The sequence below is a fragment of the Vipera berus genome (genome assembly GCF_964194415.1).
Source record: "Vipera berus genome assembly, chromosome: 2".
NCBI classification, from domain to species: Eukaryota; Metazoa; Chordata; class Lepidosauria; order Squamata; family Viperidae; genus Vipera; species Vipera berus.
Window position 1 is genome coordinate 204,721,737 of NC_138203.1, and position 20,985 is coordinate 204,742,721.

The 20,985-nt window shown below is 38.4% G+C and overlaps 1 long non-coding RNA gene across 1 annotated transcript; it reads left to right on the forward strand.

Annotated features, from left to right (window-relative positions):
* Window positions 1-770: 770 nt before the first annotated feature.
* LOC308664222 lies at window positions 771-7,273 on the forward strand. The gene is made up of 3 exons (XR_014025628.1): window positions 771-909; window positions 1,998-2,105; window positions 6,934-7,273. It is a non-coding gene; the product is annotated as an uncharacterized lncRNA (long non-coding RNA).
* The last annotated feature ends 13,712 nt before the right edge of the window (window positions 7,274-20,985 follow it).

Consider the following 20,985-nt stretch of genomic DNA (forward strand, 5'->3'; position numbering starts at 1 on the left):
GATTTAGCCTAATCAGAAACCTGCCCTTCTGGTATAGAGTAACTTCAACTGTCATGCCCTCAAGTAAAAGATCTCATGTCATTTCTGAGTTCACAGCTTCTACACTGACTGGATTTGACACAAGTAACCACATCAAGAAAGTACAAGGGTGTGCACCAATTGGATTAGGTCTTTCCTTGGAGTAAACCTGGTTATATGAACTGGTTATGAAGGACATTAACATCCATCCCTGAGGAAGGATAGGAGGAGGGGGTACAGTGTACACAGTACTGAGCTCCTAAACCAACGGCTAAATTTAAGAAAGCAGACAAGAAAGCTTGGCTAGATTATATGCCTAAAATTGAGTCCAAGGGTGAATTGGTTAATAACAATTTTTAGAAATGTTATTTGTTTTCCAAATAAATAAATGTTTTCTCCCACATGAGAACATAAAAATGCAGGCCCAAGATAGAAAGAAGCAGCATATGATAAATATTAAGGTCAACAATAACAAATTTTTAAAATATATTTAAATTTGGAAAGTGGTAGGGAGGCTACATGATGGGCTCAAGGAAGAGACAAGGATTGCAGGGGCAATCAGGAGAAAAAAGCAATGTCTGTATCAGAGATAGATATTCTCTATATATTCTGTCATTTTCAGTTTAATCAATTATAGCTTACTTGATTTATTTTTCTTTTGTATAAATGCTTCGCTGGTTAGATAAGCAGGTAAAACATAGCCACACACGTACTGCCATCTTCCTACAGCACTGGGTGTGACAATGTATTTGCATCCTTCCTCTTAGCATAAAGAGTAATCCAGCTTCCTCATCTACAAAAAAAATAAAATAAAAAATCCCACATTTCTGATCAGTTCCAGGAAAATGCTGAGCTGTGCATGACAGTAGGGAAGATTTTACTTCAACCTAGGTACGTGTAGCCTTCTTTTTGCCTCGAACATATTTGCCCACAGAATTAATAGAAATAGGCTCAGCAAATAAAGGGAGGAAAAATAGAATATTGATTTTCTTTTTAAGTTTTCATTGTCCAGGTTGGATATTCCCCTTTTGTCCCTGGAGCACCAGTTACGTGGAGCTTGCCTGGGCTGAAATAATAAATTGATATTCGCTGAACCACCCTTGCTGCAAGCTTATCAATATTAATTGAGGTGGGCTGAGATGGGGAGGAGGGATCAGTGTGCGACCTTTTCCACCCCATGCTGGCTCAGATAGTCAAAACGTAGCTGAGGAGGAAGAAGCAGAACAGGTAATGGCATGTGGTTTTATTATCTTTCCTGCCCTAATCATATAAAAGCATAAATGTGGCTAGCTTTTAGAGTAAGTATGAAAGGCAGCCTTTATTGATAACTTTAGGGTAAATTAATTCTGGTTGATCTGGAATTAGATTCTCTGTTTCTACAGGAGAAAATCAGAAGCTTAAATATGATCCACTAGGGAAAGATTTAATGGCTGGGGTGTTTTTTTTAATCGGAAATATTCTGCATGAGGTGTGATGAATGGAAACAAAAATACGAAAGAACAAAGCAATCTTACAGATCTTCCACTCTATTGTTAAGAGCAGTGGTGAACCCTAGCTCTTCTGGACATTTATTTGTGTGGCTTTGTTCTGCTAAAGGAAAGTCAATTGTCTGTTAAACAATGTCCTTGAAGGGGTCTGGGAAATGATCACCAAGTGTTAGAGGATTTTTTTTTTAAAAAAAATGAAGCATGCTAGAAAGTCAGCTTCTGTGCAACCAGTCAGCTTTTCATTAAAATGTTTTAAGAGCATTTGTTAATTTCACAAGGAATATTTTATTCAAAAACACATTTAAACCCTTTATTTCCCTTTGTTGTTTTCATGTTTAAATACTTTAACTCTTTTGTCTTCAGAAGTAGTACCTTTACTGTATATATTATTGTATTTCACATAAAGTATCATCCAGAAGTGTATGTGTGTGTGTGTATACACACACACACCGGTTAACAAAGCCATGGGTGTGTTTCCTCCTTCTTTGTCAGGGTTCATCATGTCTGACAAACCAGATTTTGCAGAAATTGAAACGTTTGATAAAACCAAACTGAAAAAAACTGAAACTAGAGAAAAAAATCCACTACCTACTAAGGAAAGTAAGTGATTTCTTTGTACAATTAATTAATCAGTGTGTATGATAGATAAATTGCCAATGACCTACTTGACCACATTTCCTTGGAAACTGTTCATACAGATGTATGATCAGGCAGGTCCTGTTGAAATGAATGAAACGAATGAATTTATTCCTCAAATACCAACATACAGTGTATCTGCTTTCATAGTACTTTCAAATAATGATTTCATGTAGTCACATATGAAGGCATGTATGTTGGCTTCTTCCAGGACACAGTATGACTTTCAAGCTAATTGAACCAGTCAGTGCCAAGCAAGATAATAATTTAATGTACACTTTGAATTGTTTTTTTTGTCTGATTTTCCTATGGCATTGTGACTGGAATTTCATATCTAAAATCTCATGTGACAAATACCCAAAGGGAGCTGTCCGTTTGAGCAACATGCCCGCACAAAGGATTTTGTATCTATTTAAAGACTGACAGAGGCCTTGTGGCAAAAACAGTTATGCTACAGTAACCTACAAAAGCTGTGGTTATAATGAATTTTAAAGTTTTAAGGAGACACAACAATATTTTTAAAAAACCAATAAATGCACAGCATTATTAACTATTGCAGACAATAGTATGCCATCAATTGAAAAATTACTTAGTGCTGCCCTCTGCTGGTTGGTAGTTAAATCATCCATGTAACATTGCTTGATCAGGTTTCCACCTACAGCTGCAATCAAGCCTTCTCTGCTGCAAGGCTTATTATTTTTCTTGCAAAAAAATAACAATTTAATATAGTAAATAGAAAAAAAATTACTCAATGCATCCATTTGGCTATCCTTAATCTGAACTGTTTCCTGAAAGTTCATTTGTGGCAAGAAATTATATCACAGACCTTCTGACCTGCTCTGATCACTGTTAGTCTAAATGCTTTTCCTGTGAACGGAAGATTTTCCTATATTGGGTATGATATAAATTGGTCAGTTAATACCTCTGACCTACATCTCAATAAATGATACAGCATGCAGCTATATTTTGCAAAGGAGGGAATAAACAAAAGGATAGTTCCTCAGATTATTTCAGACAGATTCAGACACTCAGATAAAGGTATTCCTCAACAACTGTACTGTTTAGCGATTGTGTAAAGTTACAGTGGTACTCAAAAGTAACTTTATGACTAGCCTTCAAACTGTGGTCACATGATTACCATTTGCAAGTTTCACAGCCAGCTTCTAACAAACAAAACCAATAGAGAAGCTGGCAATAAAATCACAAGTTGCAGGGACATAATGTCTCAGTTAATGACTGCGGTCTCTGTGGTCATTAAGTGAAGACTAATTGGCTCATTAGTCTTCACTTAATCAGGTGTAAAATGTAAAACGATCTCTGCAATCAGGATAGCTGAGAAAGCTGATTGCAATCACCAGAATAGATCCTAGCCCCTTCACCAGAACTTTCCAAGACGCGAGAGAAATGTATTTCTGTGATCCTATGAAACAAAACCATTGGATTGTAAAAGCCTTGTCTGTGCCTCTCCTTCTGAGTCCTCACCTGTTTGCAACACACCCTTTTTCTTGCCCAGAGTGAGGAAAGAGAAGACATGAGATATCATCTCACAACCTCTTGTCTGGCTTCAGGAGCTTTAGTACTGTGTAAATCTCATGTTTTACAAATGAACAAGATTTGGGATAAAATACCAAACACAAAAAGAAACAAATAGAAAGCAAATGCAATAGGTACGTTGCTTTACTTTATTAGTATTTTACCTGCCATGATTTTACAGAGGAGAGTTGCTGGTATAAATTAGTGGCTTCTCTGCCTCTTTTGGGAGCACTTGATCCTGTGCATTGACTAAGAATCATACGATTCTTTTGCTGTCTTTTGTTACACCTCCTTTCAGGGGCATAGCTAGACATCAACCCCCCCCTTTGTTTATGCATTCTTGCGACTGCATTCTATGGTCAATGTGCATTAACAGAAAAAACACCTCTGGTGGAAGGGATTCCTCCTCCTCTCATATAAAACCTCCCCCCCCCCGCCAAACCAGTGGTGGGATTCAGCCAGTTCATACCACTTCAGCAGAACCGGTAGCTAATTTTTTGTTGCCTAAGCCCATAATGGACTTCTGGAAGCAGGATCCACACAGAGAACCGGTTGTTCACATATTTGAATCCCATCACTGCCCCAAAATCTACATTTAATCGAGAGACTTGTGGGACGCTCAGAGCAGTTTGAGGTGGAGGAGGTAAATAGCCAGGGAGAGTAAGAAGCAATTTTGTTGCATGAACCTTATGTCCTTTCATGTGATGTTGAACTGAACTCTTGAAATTTTTTAAACACTGGGTCTGTCCACTAACTGCATCAGAAAAATAACGATTTACAATCTGATCTCTGGGACTATAATTTGTCATTTGTTAATAGAAAGAGGCAATATTTAAAAAAATGTCAAGCACAGCAGATGTTTGATACAAGAGAAAGGATTCTGGCACCTTCCAGTCTTATTAAAATATCCAATTGTAGGGCCAGTAAGCAATATGAGAGAGCAACTAGATTTCATACCAAGCATCAGTCAACTTCGTGCCAATAAAGGAGAAGATAAAGGCAATAAAGATGGACCAATTAAGATACACAGTTGATGAAACTTTGTCATTTATTTTTAGTGTTAAGAATATCTTGCACCTGTAGAAAAGCACTAGGACAGTGTTGTTGATGATGATAATGTTTATCCTCTCATATTTCCAAAAAGCTAAGTGACATCTAGCCTTCCATTTATTCTAACAAAGCAGAGCGTGGAGTTAAATTATTTTCATTCCCCTGAGTCTCAACAGATGGCAGCACCTAACCAATCTTGGCTGATCTAGAAAGCTAAGTGGTTTTAGTATTGATTAGTACTTAAAAGGGGACCAGTTAGCAAGTTGAGACTGTGAGAAGGCAGTAACTATCCAGTTCTGCACCATGCAAGAAAGCTGCAAGAATGTTTTTAGTGTAAAACCCCATGGGTTGAATTCACTTCGAAGTCAACTTTTCCCCCATTCTAAATTCAAGCTGCTCATTTAGGAGTCTGTAATGGGTAACAGGTAGCCCTTGACGTATGACCACATGCAGCTCAAAATTTATATTGTAAGCAAGACATTTGATAAGTGAGTTTTGCCCCATTTTACAACCTTTCTTGCAACAATTGTTAGGTGAATCACTGCAGTTGTTAAGTTAGTAACAGGTTGTTAAGTAAATCTGGCTTCCACATTGACTTTGCTTGTCAGAAAGTTGCAAAAGTTGATCACGTGACCCCAGGACACTGCATCCGTCATAAATATGAACTGGTTGCCATGCATACAAATTTTAATCGCACGAACAGGACGATGCTGCAACGGTTGTATGTGTGAAAAACTGTCATAGGTCACTTTTCTCAGTGCCATTCAGCTTCAAACTGTCACTAAACAAATGGTTGTAAGTCAAGGACTACCCGTACTGCAGTATCTCTTCAGTGTAAGATTGGGAAAGGTAGGCCTTAAAATTATTTTGCCAGACACATACAGTACTAAGCTATGGGATTCTGTCTCTCTTAATTTAGGAAAAAGGCCTGTTTGCAGGACATTTGTGTTGGGCAGCCCGAGGTCCTGCCCTGGACTGCCTAGAGCCCAGGAAATCTCACCTGACTCTAATTGCCAAGACAGAAATCCAGTTTCCCACTATTTTGAGATGATAGAGATTGGAGTAGATTGGAGTAAAATATCATAAAGTAGTTATTGAAAAACAAAACACTCCCTTTCTTAAAAATGAAGATGAATATACATGTCCCTGGAATCCTGCAATTCTCGTTCTTTCCTGAGCTGAAACTTGTGGGGGGGGAAAATCGAATCAAATCGTGGCCCTCTGCATGTGTGACATGGCTCTACCCATACTACTGTGTTTCCCCAAAAGTAAGGCCTACCCTGAAAATAAGCACTAGTTTTGGGGTGAGGCACATACCTAAAAATTAAGCTAGGGCGGGGGTGGGGGTGTGGAGCTGCCCCACGCACCCCTCACCCACTTACCTTGCAGCCAGGCCTCTCCTCACCAGCCCACTTTTTCTGCAGTATCTTCTGCAGCCAGGCCTGCATTTCTCAGTCACAGGCCTTTCCGGAAGGCCACTGCAACCGAGAACTGAGCTATGGATTCAATCCATAGCTCAGTTCTGCAAGACCTCTACAGCCGAGAACAGAGCTATGGATTGAATCCATAGCTTGGTACTCGGCTGCATAGGCCTTCGGGAAAGGCCTGACTGTGAAATGCAGGCCAAAATGCAGCTGCAGAATGAAGCTGCTCCTTCGGCTGCAGAAGAAGTGGACAGGCTGGGGGGGGCTGTCAATGCCAGAGGTGAGTATAAAAGACACCCTCCCCCTGAAAATAAGACCTGGTGCCTCTTTTGGAGGGAAAAAAAAGACAGTCTTATTTTCAGGGAAACATGGTATTATGTCATTTCCCCCAATGCAAAATTTCCTCCTAATGTTAAAGATCACCATATAGACAATAGATCAGAAGGTTTCAACTGTTAATTATCTCTCTAATTAACTAGTCAATTGACTATGATACACCTGAATATTCTATTTCCATTCAACTGATCAAAATTATTTTCTCAAACCTCACAAATCTTTCTTCCAGCACTGCTGAACCACTTCATACAAGAAATAGGGCAAAATTATTGATCTGCAACAGTGGTTGTGTTAATCTTTCATAGTTGCTAAAGCATTTGTTTTGCACAAATTAATAACAATGAAAAAGACTTCTTTAATTGTGTACGTAATTTTTTTAAAAAAATCTGTACAAATGTCAAATGTTGACAAATTATGTTTATCTTGTTCTTGTTTGTTTGTTTTTACAGCTATTGAACAGGAAAAGCAAAACAAAAATACACCTTGAAGTTGAATCAGAAGATATGGCTAACATCTCTTGCTATGGGGTTTTAAGTTCAACATTTTAAAAATCTGTTATTAGTTGATGTATTCTGCTTTTTCAGAAATAGCCATTTTTTATCCCCCCCCCTTTATTAAAACAGCAAGGGTCATTTAATTTAAAGCAATTCTCTAAAGCCAATCAAAACACCATTTATAATTTCCCAAAGACACTACACATTGTGTATTGAATATATATGTGAATTTGCCAAAAATGTATTCTTTTGTTGTTTGTCAACAGAAACTATTATTTTCATATACTATCTGATATGGAACCCCACAATAAACCAGTTTCTGATGTGTTGCCCTTGTTTAAAATTACATTTTCAAATTCAAAAAGAGTTGTACATCTTGATCAAAAAGTCTATCTGTAAACATTCTTAGTAATAAGTTTTAATTTCAGACCACAACTAAATATATTTTTTCCATAATAGACATGGGCACATAACAAAAATGTTTGAAGATGATTGAGATAATGTCACAACAGATTATTCTTTCTCCAGTTTTTTGCAAACTTGAAGTTTTGAATGCCCCCACACGATCAAATATGTATTTTATCCTGATTTGAAAATGATATGTGTATGCTTTCATAAAACAAGGTTACATACTAATTGATCGCGCAGGAGCATATTTAACAGAAACCTTGTAAATATCAATATTAACCCATTTTACCTTCAGATCACAGGTTTGAGTCTTAATCCATATGTCTTTCTGATAGAAAAATGAAATCAGTATTTGGATCTTATCTAATGACCCATCCATGTTTGTTTTATGGACTGCTGCCCCTGCAGGCATCTGATGAGCATGATATTGGGGGATTCTGAACAGACCCAAAACTACACTTTCTATCTCAAAGTTAGACAATGGATCTATTGGAGCTGGGGGGGTTATACATTCAAATAAATTGCCAAACTGCCGACCTTCTGATCGACAAGCTCAGCGTCCTAACCCACTGAGCCACCGCGTCCCTTCTAAATAATATTAGCACAGGACAATTAGCTTCAAAGCTTAGGCAATTTAGTACACAACAGAGCTATGAAAGAAGCAGCACAATTATGATTATTAGTATTAGGAAATACCGATAAGTCATAACCTCTTTCCTGCTTCCTCTTCAGTTAGTTCAGGGGTAGGCAACCTCAGCTCTTTTATGACTCATGGACTTCAACTCCCAGAATTCCTGAGTCAGTTATGGAGTTGAAGTCCATGAGTCATAAAAGAGCCGAGGTTGCCTACCCCTTACTTAGTTTCTTCTAAGGGCTACTTTGAGAAACTAAAAGGGAAGGACTAGATAACCATTTCAGCTGATCCACCCATCTTTTTCTCTAACGCTATTGTAAGAATAAGGATTAACTGTCCTGATCTAATATATTTGGGCTGAGGGAAGAGCTTGAATTTGCAGTGCAGCTTATTTTTCACTAGAGGGTACTTTTCCATCATTGTACTGCATCTGCTTAAGTGTCAAAATGTATGAGAAGCATCTCTCTCTCTCTCTCTCTCTCTCTCTCTCTCTCTCTCTTAGTAAGAAACATTACTATTTTATAAAAAATGCTTTCACACAATAGCCTTTATATTTCTTTTTAAGGGACATTTTATTTAATTTACTACTTTTAATACACTCTTTGGCATTGCTGCTTTAAAGATGTCAAGTAGGTGGCTTTTCAGAAAGAGTTGCAAGTTAGGAAATGCCACATACAATATGTGTAGATATAGAAAAATATAAAGTAGACCAATTTCTATTTACCAATAGTACATACACCAGGGGTCCCCAAACCCTGGTCTGTGGAGCAGTACCGGTCTGTGGCATGCCAGCAACTGGTCTGCACAAACAAGCAAAGCCCCATCTGTGGGATGCAGGCAGCATACAAAACCATATACTCCGGTCCGCGGAAAAACTTCTCTCCACAGTACCAGTCCCTGGTGCCCAAAAGCTTGGGGACCTCAGACATAGTCCATTTTTAAGAAATGGACTTCAAAAGTTTTCTTCCACTGTATTGATGGAGTATGCTTTTAAAAATGAGTCCAAGAGCCCTAACACTCCACCACTTATCTTTATGTATGGCTCAGGCACATGGAGGCTGCAAGATACAAGTTACTACATATTTATCTGTGTAAAATTATTTATTTTTATTGAGACCAGCAAATAAGATCAATGAGCAAACAGAAATGAGTCACAATCTTATGTTGAGAAGTAAAAGTATGCAATGTTGAATATGTCTTGGATAATAGGATCAGCATGCGCTGCTGCGTGCATGAATCAGGATGTTATCAAAATAAGGATCAGTTTAAATATTTTAAAGAAATCAAAGCTTTGAAAATTTGCTGTACACCCTGAAATTAGTTTCTTCTCTAACTGATGAAGCACCACTTGCTAGATCTGTCCTCCAGTTAATTGCCATTTTCCCCCCTACAATCAATTTAAGATACATATAAGAATCATATGAACACTAGGAGAAGCTTATCTCATTTCCCCCAAGAATAAAATTGTGTAGGACTATATCTACAGTATGTCAATAATCTATGCTCTTGGAGAACGTTAACACTAAATCTAGCGCAAGATCACTTCATTAACTCATCAGGAAGGTTACAATGCCTTCCTCAACAAAACTACTTGGAAAAATACAGAATGCTTGAACAAAGCTGAAACACAATACTACATTCTTTTTTAGAGGGAAAGGTAGATATCATTTGCATTTTCAGTACTTAGGTTTAGTCCTTTGTATTTCAAAAATCCTGCTAGAAACTGTGAAGTGCCATTGTTATAACAGTGCATTTTGGTTTTCTTTCATTCATCAGAAAAAGTCTCCAATATTTTATTTTATTACCATTGTGGAAGAAAATGTCCTTTCTGGAATTATTCTTCAGCTATGCATATAAACGTTATATTAAGGATACTTCAGTCTGCAGGCCACTTCCCTGCTTATTGCAAACTTCAAAGAAAAGGAGATGTTCATTTTTTTTTCCTTTGAGAAAGAATGGAAAGACATTGAGTAAGGGTGTGGGAGAGTAGCAGCAGCTCTAGGGCACGGGGCTGATATGCTTGAAAACATAAAGTGTTGTCCTTTGGCTTGTGTGAATAAGAATATTCTTAGCTTAGCATTAGCAATGCCCTGTCTAGGCTGATGGCTATCTGACCCTAGGCTACAGACTAATACCCACCAGACGCCCAGGTATGATGAATGTTTAACATAATTCAATTTGCACACTAGATACCTCTTATCAAAGCTTCAGTCCATCCCCAAAGCTTCAACCCAAAGCTGCAAATTCCTGTAGATAACATTTCCATAGAACACATCTTCAGGGACAGCATATATTATCCCCTGCCAAAATAAACAAAATCAGTCACATGCCATAGAGCTTAAGACATTTCAACGTATGACTATATTAGACCTATAGGGTGAATTCAGATTAGCACTTAACAAAATTCTCTCTGCTTGCGGGACAATAATGAGGGGCAAGATACCTTATTGTCCTCGCAGCCCCATGTGCCACTTGAAAAAAAAATGTGAAAACTGGGACTCCTATTGTCCAAAGAATGGCCCATCTGAATTTAGCCTGTTTGATCAGATGCAAAGACAGAAGAATATTTTGGGGAGACAAACCAAAATATCCTGAAAATCTGTCCTTTCTGAATGATCTTGACTTGATTGTCATAGACAGATTGTCAGGATAATTTGTCCTCAACTTGACCCTTTAGCTTTTGCAATAGTGAAATCAGCAATCAAACTGAATCCATTGCTGCTGTTCATTGCTCCTTGCTGCTGTTCATCCTCTTTTCTCTTTCCACCTTATCCATCATTATAGACCTCTCCAAGGACCTGACCTGCATAATGTGTACACAACAATGTAGTATAATTTAAGCCAGGTAATTTCTATCTAATGAGAAATTAGATAGAATGTGAGATGCAAAGAATTCTGTCTTTGCTTTTGATCAAAAAAGCAATATCAACTATTTTCTCAAAGAGGCAAAATTCAGGTGGCTTGCTTTGTTCTACCTCAGCCACTTGTTCTTTGTCTAAACCAGGGGTAGGCAACCTTGGCTCAGGAATTCTGGGCGTTGAAGTCCACGAGTCATAAAAGAGCCAAAGTTGCCTACCCTTGGTCTAAACATAATATTCTCAAGGGTTTACTTCAACACCAAAATTAAAAAGCATTAATATCCTGCTTTTCTGCTTGTTTGAAGTCCAACTTTTATATTCATAGACTATCAGAGGGAAAACCGTTGCCTACACAATCCTGATCTTTGTAGGTACAGATATGACAGGAGCATCTGGGTACCTTTTCCAGAGCTGTCATTGCTATCCTACCAACAGCTAGTTCCTTTGCTGTTGATAGTCAATCCTTAAAAAGCAGAAGTTATCTAGCACTTCAGTATATTCACTGTCCGTTCTAAGGCTGTCTATTGTAGCTGTTGTCTCCTTGATATTTAATCTTAGTCTCACTTTTCCATTGTGCACCTTGACTTTAAACACTACAGCTTTAAGATCATTTGCACTTTCACTATCAACCTAGTGTCTTCCCTACAGAACAAGGAAATGATGTTTCTTCTTCCAATTTCAAAATCATACCCTTCTTCTTCCAGCCTCCCTCAAAATATATTAAGTAAATAAGGTGACAGTATACAGCCTGGTCTCATTCCTTTGCTAGATATGGAGTCAGTCTGATCCATCAAGTCCTATCTAGACTGTGGCTTCATCTCCTGTACATGGATTTCACACGAGGTGAATAAGATGTTCTGGAGCTCCCATTTTCTAAGCACCTTCCACAGCTTGACATGATAGATACAATAAAAAGCCTTTTTATAATCAATGAAGGACACACTGACTTATTTTAGTTACTCTTTGGCTTTCTCAATTATCCATTGTGAATTCACAGGACAACATGAGAGTGAGGCTCATCTTCCCTTTCATGGATAGTTAGTTCCGTAGCAGGGGATTCCATCCAGGGAATGCCTAATATCTGGCTCAGTTCTGCCAGCTGTGTGGCACCTTCAAAAGGGCACTAGGTTTCTATACTTTCTTTTCTAATCACTTACAGAAATCGTTTGTTAACTGCTTTTCAGCTATTAGGAACCTTTATTTATTTATTTATTTATTTATTATTTATTTATTTATTTATTTATATTTCTATACCGCCCTATTCCCGAAGGTTTACAGGGCAGCATAAAATACAATATAAAAGATAATATAAAATTAAAATGAATTTAATTAATTAAGCCCAACAATTAAAACAATATTTAAAAAGCTAAAACCCCTTCAGTCCAGGCCTGACAGATCAAAAAGCCAGGTTTTCAGGTCCCGGCGAAATGAACGCAGATCGGGGGCGGTCCGGAGTTCCACAGGTAAATCATTCCAAAGGGCAGGCGCGCCCACAGAGAACGCTCTTCCCCTGGGAATAACCCGCCGGCATTCCTTAACCGGCGGTATCCTGAGAAGGCCCTCCCTGTGGGAGCGCACGGGACGAAGGGAGCTTGATGCCGGCAGCAGGTGTTCCCTCAGATAACCCGGACCCAAGTCATTAAGGGCTTTATAGTTCATCACCAGCACCTTGAATCTCACCCGAAGGGCAACCAGAAGCCAATGCAGCTCGCGGAGTAGAGGTGTTACATGGGAGTATCGGGAAGCCCCCATCACAACTCGCGCGGCCGCATTCTGCACCAGTTGAAGCCTCCGAGTGGTCCTCAAGGGCAGCCCCATGTAGAGAGCTTTAGATCAACAAGTCTGAAAACATCAGGAGAGTTTCCTTCAGTCTGAGATGGTATAGGTTCTCCTGTTTGACCAGGGGGCTGGACCTCCAAGGTCCCTTCCAGCAATATTCTATTCTATTCTATTCTATTCTATTCTATTCTATTCTATTCTATTCTATTCTATTCTATTCTATTCTATTCTATTCTATTCTATTCTATTCTATTCTATTCTATTCTATTCTACAGCTTTGCTTGTTCCTAGATGTTCACAGATCTGTTGCTTGATTGATGTTAGGCTGACTGGTGTTAGGCTGACTGGTTTCCTGGATCCATTTTTCTTTTCCTTTTTTGAAGACTGGGAACTACATCTGCTCTTTTTCAGTCCTCTAGTAGTTCCCCAGTACTCCAGGATCTTTGAAAGATCATGGGACAGTGATTCCGAGATCACATCTGCCACCTCCAGTGCAAAAAAGGTTGCAAAATTGGGCACTTATTTGGCTTCTTGCAGATTTACTACCTATGCATCTGCTCCACAAAATATGCAACATTTCAGAACAGATTTGGATAGGGGTTAAAATGGAGCTCATGAAGGATGGATGGAATCTTTCTGTTGGTAAATCCCATTCTCATTCTCAGTAGATTTTATCAGATATAAATATAGCATTGCTCAGTAAATTATACAGAAAGCTGCCCATAATAAGAAATATATGTAATGTGATATCATCTTTATTTGGCACTATCCAGTGTAAAATTATTCCTCAATATCAAAGTTACTCTTTATCAGAGATGCATCACTGCAAGGACTTAATCCTGAGAAAGAAAAGAGTTCAGGACAATAAATCATTCAAGAACTTTCCCCTCCTCCCTCCTCACAAGTTGTAGGTGTCTGTATACAAATAAAGTATATGGCATCCCACATAGGGAAGTACTTTGCCTCCTATGGAGAGCAATGCAGATGAATACAATAAAAGTCTTCAAGGAAGGAAGGAGAGGAGATTTTTCCTAATTATCCAGGTGTGGTGCTTGGAGGGGTATATTTGTGAAGCCATGGAAGATCCAATTCTCTTGACAAGGAGGATATAAACTTCAAAAGCTATCATTTGCTGTGCCTAAGTTTTAAATGTGCCTCTCTTCCTTTTCTATTTGCACAATGTGACTTGCTTGTATTATTCCATGTTGACTTCCATTTTAGGCTCTTTTCCTCCCCCCCCCCCCAAGATAGCTCAAGCACAGGAACTCCTAAAAAATCATTTGTGCCTATATATATATATCCCAAAATCCAACCTTGATCAAGGTTGTAATCTCTCCATCTGGTCCTAAGGCTACACTCTTTGAAATATGTTGTAAGTTATTTACAAGTGTGGTTATGGTAAAGTTCAGATCTCCGAAACCCTGAAACCATCCCACCACTTTGTGTTCAGATAGGCTGAAATCACTTCTTCATTCTTTCTACCGTTCTTATATTGCATACAGAGTTCATATTTTGGATCTATCTTTCATTGTAGTGGCCTCTTCCAATCTCTGTGTTGTGTTCCCCAGCACTTCCCACCTCTCTGATCATTTTTCTTTCTCCCAGGTCACATCACTTCTAAACTCACTTCAACACAATCCTGACTGTCTTTTCATACTATTGGGTCCTTTATCTCCCCCACGCCCCGTAGCACTAGGCAATTATTTCTTTACAATATCTGATTTTTCAAAGATTCATACGCTAAGCTTCTGTTTGATAAAAATAAACAGGTGTTCCTTGAAAAGCTTCTGGGTGACTATTATGTTTCATGATGAAGGAACGTACATGTTTGCGTGCCAAAACTATGCAGCATTTTGCATTTTATTCCAAAAATGTGTCTTATCTTTTCCCAAAATCATGTTGCTACCATTTTCCACACAATTCCACCTCCCCCCCAAAATGTGACTATTTTTAAAGAGTTGCCCACTGGCTACATTTGCATCTGTAAGCACCCTTGCAGAATCAAATTCAAAACACTGCAGGCTCCAGTTATATACATGTTGATATAAAATAATATTGTAAGAAAAATTTTGGAAGTAAAATAATAACAAACATGCCCATTTGATACAGAATCATTGGTTTTAGAATGATTTTCACAATCACCCTGAGCTTGATAATTGCTGTTCATATGTTCGTAGATGTATGTAAACTGCCAGTGTGTAAAGAAATCTGCAGCACACTTTCCTTTTTTCATTCTTCTGAAAGGCCTAATTAGAGCTTGGCAGGACATCTTGTTGCAGAGTCAATCATGGAAACTAGCTTTAAGTCAGAATGACATGAGTTGTAAAATCAAACCTAGATACGTGGTCGCCCCCCTCCGCCATCGCATTCTGTCACTGGACAAACTATAATTCACACAATGTCTTTCCCTTGGTTTTCTCTCCCTCTCTAATCATGGCCATTCCCCCTCCTCAAAAAAAAAATTACTTAGCTATAGTTGAGGAAGGAAAATTACTGACAGGAAGAGGAATTTTATACTAACAGAGCTGCAGTGGAGAGAAGAAGGGAAACTTCTTAACTATCTTCTGTTTATATAACCCCTGAATAATTATCTTTAAATTATCTTTAAAAATATCTACCATTATTTCTAAAAAACATCGACTGGGATTTTTAAAAAAATATGAACAATATATAGAATTCAAAAGAGGGGAAAAAACAGACAAAAAGAGCAAAAGCATGGTCTAGTTTTCATTGGAAAGATAACAAAATAACAGAGCTGGAAGGGACCTTGGAGGTCTTCTAGTCCAACCTCCTGCTCAAGCAGAAGACCCTATGCCAGGGGTAGGCAACCTCGGTTCTTTTATGACTCATGGACTTCAACTCCATAGCTGACTCAGGAATTCTGGGAGTTGAAGTCCATGAGTCATAAAAGAGCTGAGGTTGCCTACCCCTGCCCTATACCATTTCAGACAAGTGGTTGCCAATCTGTTCTTAAAAACCTCCAGTGTTGGCGCACCCACAACTTCTAGAGGCAAGTCATTCCACTGATTAATTGGTCTGTCAGGAAATTTCTCAATTCTAGCTTGCTTCTCTCCTGGATTAGTTTCCATCCACTGCTTCTTGTCCTGCCTTCAGGTACTTTGGAGAATAATTTAACCCCCTCTTCTTCTTTGTGGCAGCCCCTCAGATACTGGAATATTGCTATCATGTCACCCCTATTTCTTCTTTTCTTTGGACTAGCCAAATCCAAGTCCTGCAGCCGTGCTTTGGAGATGAGGTTGACCTCTTCTTCTTTATGGCAGCTCCTGAGATATTGGAACACTGCTATCATGTCACTCCAAGTCCTTCTTTTCATTAAACAAAACATACCCAATTCCTACAACCATTTTTCATGTTTTACCTTCCAGTTCCCTAATCATTTTTGTACCTGAAGTGAATAGGATTTTTTAAATGTCAGTAAGACATACCAGTGAGCAGGAGGCAGCTACCCAAACCTTCATTGGAAGAGCATTTCATGTATGGGAACTTCAGCCCAAAGGCCCAGCTTGCTAATTTAATTTCCTTGATAAAAGCCTAGAATTCTTTCATTTGCTTGGACATGCAGAAATCTTTTGAGCGCAGACCTACAGACTCCTAACAACAGGGTACCTACCAGTCCTTGGTGCAGATCAGACTCCTTTGTCATGTGGTAAAAGGAACCAACACATTTTGAACCAAGAAACATTTAGAGGCAGTCAGTCTGTACATTGGTTCCCCCTCTCATTTTATTTGTGGCCCTTTCAAAAAGCCTACTTAATATGATAATCCATCTAATCCTGGTCCAACGCTGCTGTGGATGGTTATTTCTGCTAAGTTCATGCAGATACGATAGCTCATGTTAGCCATTGCAATGAAAATAATCATCTTACATCTTGCCCCAGTAGCTCTAATTAGCCTTCCTCAACCTACCACCCTCCAAACGTGTTGGGTTTACAGCCTCTTTGGCAATGCTCCCCTGGCAAAAATATATCACACATCTCAGTACTTGGGGGAAATGGTGCTAACTCCCTAGTAAATACCGTTAGGACTGCAGGCATCCTTTGCCAGTCTGCAGGCTTACTCAGAAGTTAATCTCACTAAATCCAGTACAGGAGGATATACTTCCTGGTATAGATGCAGATTCAAAGTCAAAAATCTTTCCTGAACAGCGGATTTCCTCTGTGCTAGGAAAGCACCATGGGTCACACTACCTTCTCTTATGTTAAAGGCAGAGCAGCACCACCAGTCCCAGTGAACAAGCCATCCTTTCCATCCATGCTGCTAATCACTTCATCCCCTCAGGGCTGTGAACAGTCAGGACCGCAAGCCCTGAATCATCAGAAGAATCTGGAGAATTTCACTGATTACGGTCAAATAGCTATGCAGTCAATATAACCATTTCTGATTAAATGCCAAGTCTATTGAGATTTCTGCATAGTTAGTCTCCTCAAGGCATCTCCATCCTATGCCCTGAGAATATTTTGCATAATTAAATGATGAGAGGTGAAAATGAGATCAGTAGCTAACTAACAGAAGATCCTTACTCTTATTTTGACTCCTTTGTTAAAGAGGCTTCTTATTCAAAAAAATAAAAATAAAAATGAGGTGGCTTCTCAGCCATGGAACTACATGTATGCACACACGTATGTCATTATTGCCATACCACCCTCATGCCAGAACATAGAAAAACTATTAAATAGCTGCTCTGAAAAGGTCCTTCTAGTGTTCTTATTAAGAAAGATTAAACTACCTAATATCTAATATCAGACAACCCATATTGCAATAGTCTTCTCCAGTTTAGCACTCCTCTTTACAGTAGGATTAGGGTCCTACTGTAAAACATAATCATTTGTGTGAAAAAAAAATCAGATTAGCAGTTTTCTTTCCAGCAAACAAACACTTTCTTATAAAGAAGAATTGAATCATTTGTTGTCTATCAAAATCCTTTCCTTTCTGAAATGGCTTTCCAGAATGTTAATGATTAGAGTGTCTCAAGGCAAGCTTTTTTTCCTCCCAGCAGGAATACATTCACTTTGGGAAAACTTCTGTGCTCATTATAAGGAATTTGGCATTCATTACATTCTCACTAACCTACCATTTTAATCCTCTGATTGCAAATGTTTGTTTGCAGCTTTATCAGACTGGCTCCAGGTTTCCCTTTCACATGATCTTGGATGATGATAAGTTTCTTCTATTGCTAATAAACTTGGAGTCAAGAAAGAATTGCCTTCCAGAAAGAAAGAAAGACAGGAGCCTTGGGCTTGGGTGACTTAGTCTTTTGCTATGATATGAAAATAGCCTGCTAAATTAGATGCAACTTTTTCCTGCCCAGGGATACATGTGGCCAATCAACAGCAAACCAGAGGTTACACTTCTACTAATGAGTAGGTTGAGAACAAAACTAAATTTGGTTGCATTCATGCTTAAATTGAACTGGAGATATGAATACTGTACTCCCCATGAATTAATAATTTTCCTTTCTATCATATTATATATATTATATATTATATATATTATATCTATCATATATATTAAACATATATAATTTCATAGTAGCTTTTGGAAGTCTTGAAGGTTGTACCCAAGGATTTTAAGCATACACATATGTAGCCCTGTACCACTAGCTCTACATTTCCAGTTAATTTTTTGGTGGCTACCCTGGGTTTCTGGCAAATGAATAAACCATTGGATGCCCAACTATGTCATGTAAGAAATGGTGGTGTTTAAGGACTGCCTTGCTGTGCTATTTTATAAAAATCTCCTTTCACAGCATGTTTAAATGCTTATGCTATGTCATATTTATGCCACATTTTCTGTCCTTGGAGTTTAATGTGATTACTTTGCAGTAAATTGTGTCAGGAAGTCTTCTAAACTCTTAGTCTTGGAGTTCAAATTCTAAATACTTTACACAAGTGATGATCTTTGGGAAATGTGTGATCTGATGGTGCAGCTCCAGGGCAAGGAATGATGACTTTTGCTTGCCCAGGCATTTTATGCATTCTTCACCTGTATTGTCTCAGTGTGGGAACAAGATCCTAGAAAAGATAAGCAATATCGTAGGTTACCTTCATGGTTTATAAAAGTGACTGAGTTGGTATTTATTTTTTGTAAAAAAAATTAAAACTCCATTTCCATTTCCATTTTTTTTAAAAAAAAGGAGGAAGAGGAGGAAAAAAGAGAGTTTTGGTGATAAGGAACTGCTTGCCAAATCCCAACACATTGTACTTTTTCCCACAAATTTTCAATATTTCTTTTTCAGATAAGATGTGGAGGTGTATCTATCCTAGAGGTTTCTGTAGGAGGTGGCTTATCTAGACTCATTTCAGTTTTGCTTCAGTATGTTAATGAGTTGGAGTGTGTTTTGTCATATTGATGAATAATCTTCTCTATTCCAAGAGCTGAGCAGGAACAGTAGGTAACTGGTGATTTGGCTAGATTCGCTTACTGCTTTCAATATGCTTGACCAAGGGACCTTTCTGGAGTACATAGCTAGAATGGCAATTTGAAGCACAGAATCAGTGTCACCCACGGATTTCAGACAGTGGTTCTGAAATGTTTCTTCTGAGCCTTTTCAATGGTTTATGGACTCTAGGATTAAATTTTATATCCCATTCTATTTCACATAAACATGACATTGTTGGGAGAAGACAGTTTGGAATCTGGCTTCATCCATCTGCAGATGGCTCCTGGTTTCTTTTCTCTTTCCCATCTAATCCAGAAATGGATTTTAATCCTAAATCAGATATCTAATGTTGATAATTGGTTGAATAACATCAAACATAATCATATCATGGTGTGGTAGGATGGAGGGTTTGTTGTCACTGTGTGTTGGGAGGAGAGAGCACGGGGGAGGCTCAGCTAATTTCAATGTACACATGTTGTACTTTGACAATAAAGGTTTCTTATTATCAAATGCTCCATTCAGAGAAGATGTAAGTGTTCCTCCTAAGTTGAAAAGTGGTTTATTGCAGGGCCCCCCAATCCCCAGTCCGTGGACTGGTACTGGGCCGTGGCATGCCATCAATCAGTCCACACAAACAAGCAAAGTCCCATCCGCGAGATGCAGGCAGCATACAAAACCATACCCCCTCCGGTCCTTGGAAAAACCTCTCTCCGTAGAACCGGTCCCTGGTGCCCAAAAGGTTGGGGACCTCTGGTTTAGAGAGTACGGATTCAGTTAATCTACCTAATGAACTAATTGATTAAAATGACTTGGGCTGCATTTTTTATGAGGACACGTATTTTCCACTATCCTAGATTTAGGTCTTAAACTAAAAAGGTTCAGATTTTGCTGGTAGTCTCCGGTGCATTTACTTGTGTGCAGTATTCAATGCATCAAATCTTGGAAATATCAGATCTTTATAACATATACCTTGCTGATGTTCCTTTGGATTAGTTTAAAGTTGTCTTCAAGGGGCTTCATTTAAAATGTGTTTAGAAACTTCATGACCCCACCTGGCTATGGCCATGGTTCACCACAGTAGTAAACACTTTATATTCTTTGATGTTCTCAGGCTAGTAGGCATATTTCCAGGTACAGTTAAAATGCTGGTCATGATCTGTACTGTAAAATTGTATACAGTTCTGAGACATCATCCTGGAATGTTTAATTTGTCTACATGAAATTGTCCACTCCGATTTTAAGATATTTGAAGAACCCCTTCCAAAAATACATTTGTTTGGAGAATCAGGAATTAGATAAATAAGAACAGGAAATATTGAGTATTATATCAATCAAGTTAAGAGAAAAAAAAGGAGAGGTGAAATTTGTTGCAGTCATATTGGGATAAATCTATAGCAACCTGACAAATCAAACATTGAGATACCCAGTCAAAAAAAGGGGGGGCTTTATCTTGCAAAATGCTCTGTCAGAAAAGTAAATTATCCCTAATTTTCATGTGAATAGGCCTTGCAGAATACTAATGCTGCACCTTCTTGCCCAGATCTTTGGGAATTAAATGTAAGATTCTGAGGATTTAAGGATATTTACGTTTAAGTAAATTTTTAAATGCAGAAGAGAGGATTTTTGATAATTACTTAATCATACTGAGAATCCATCTTGCTTTTAATGTGCTGGAGAAAGTCCATGGGCACTGTTACAGATAGTCCTTCTGTCTGAATTTTTTGAAAGCCAGTTTAACTGTTGATTTATAAGCTTAGATCTCTGTCTTGTCCATCAGAATAGAATAGAATAGTTCAAGTTAAGGATGGAACTTTTGTATAGCGATGAAAATTACTCACTTTTCCTGGCTGGGATCCTGTTTCTTAATCTGTTGCATGATGAAAATAAAATGAGAATTATAATACTAGCGCTTTATACTTTTAACTACT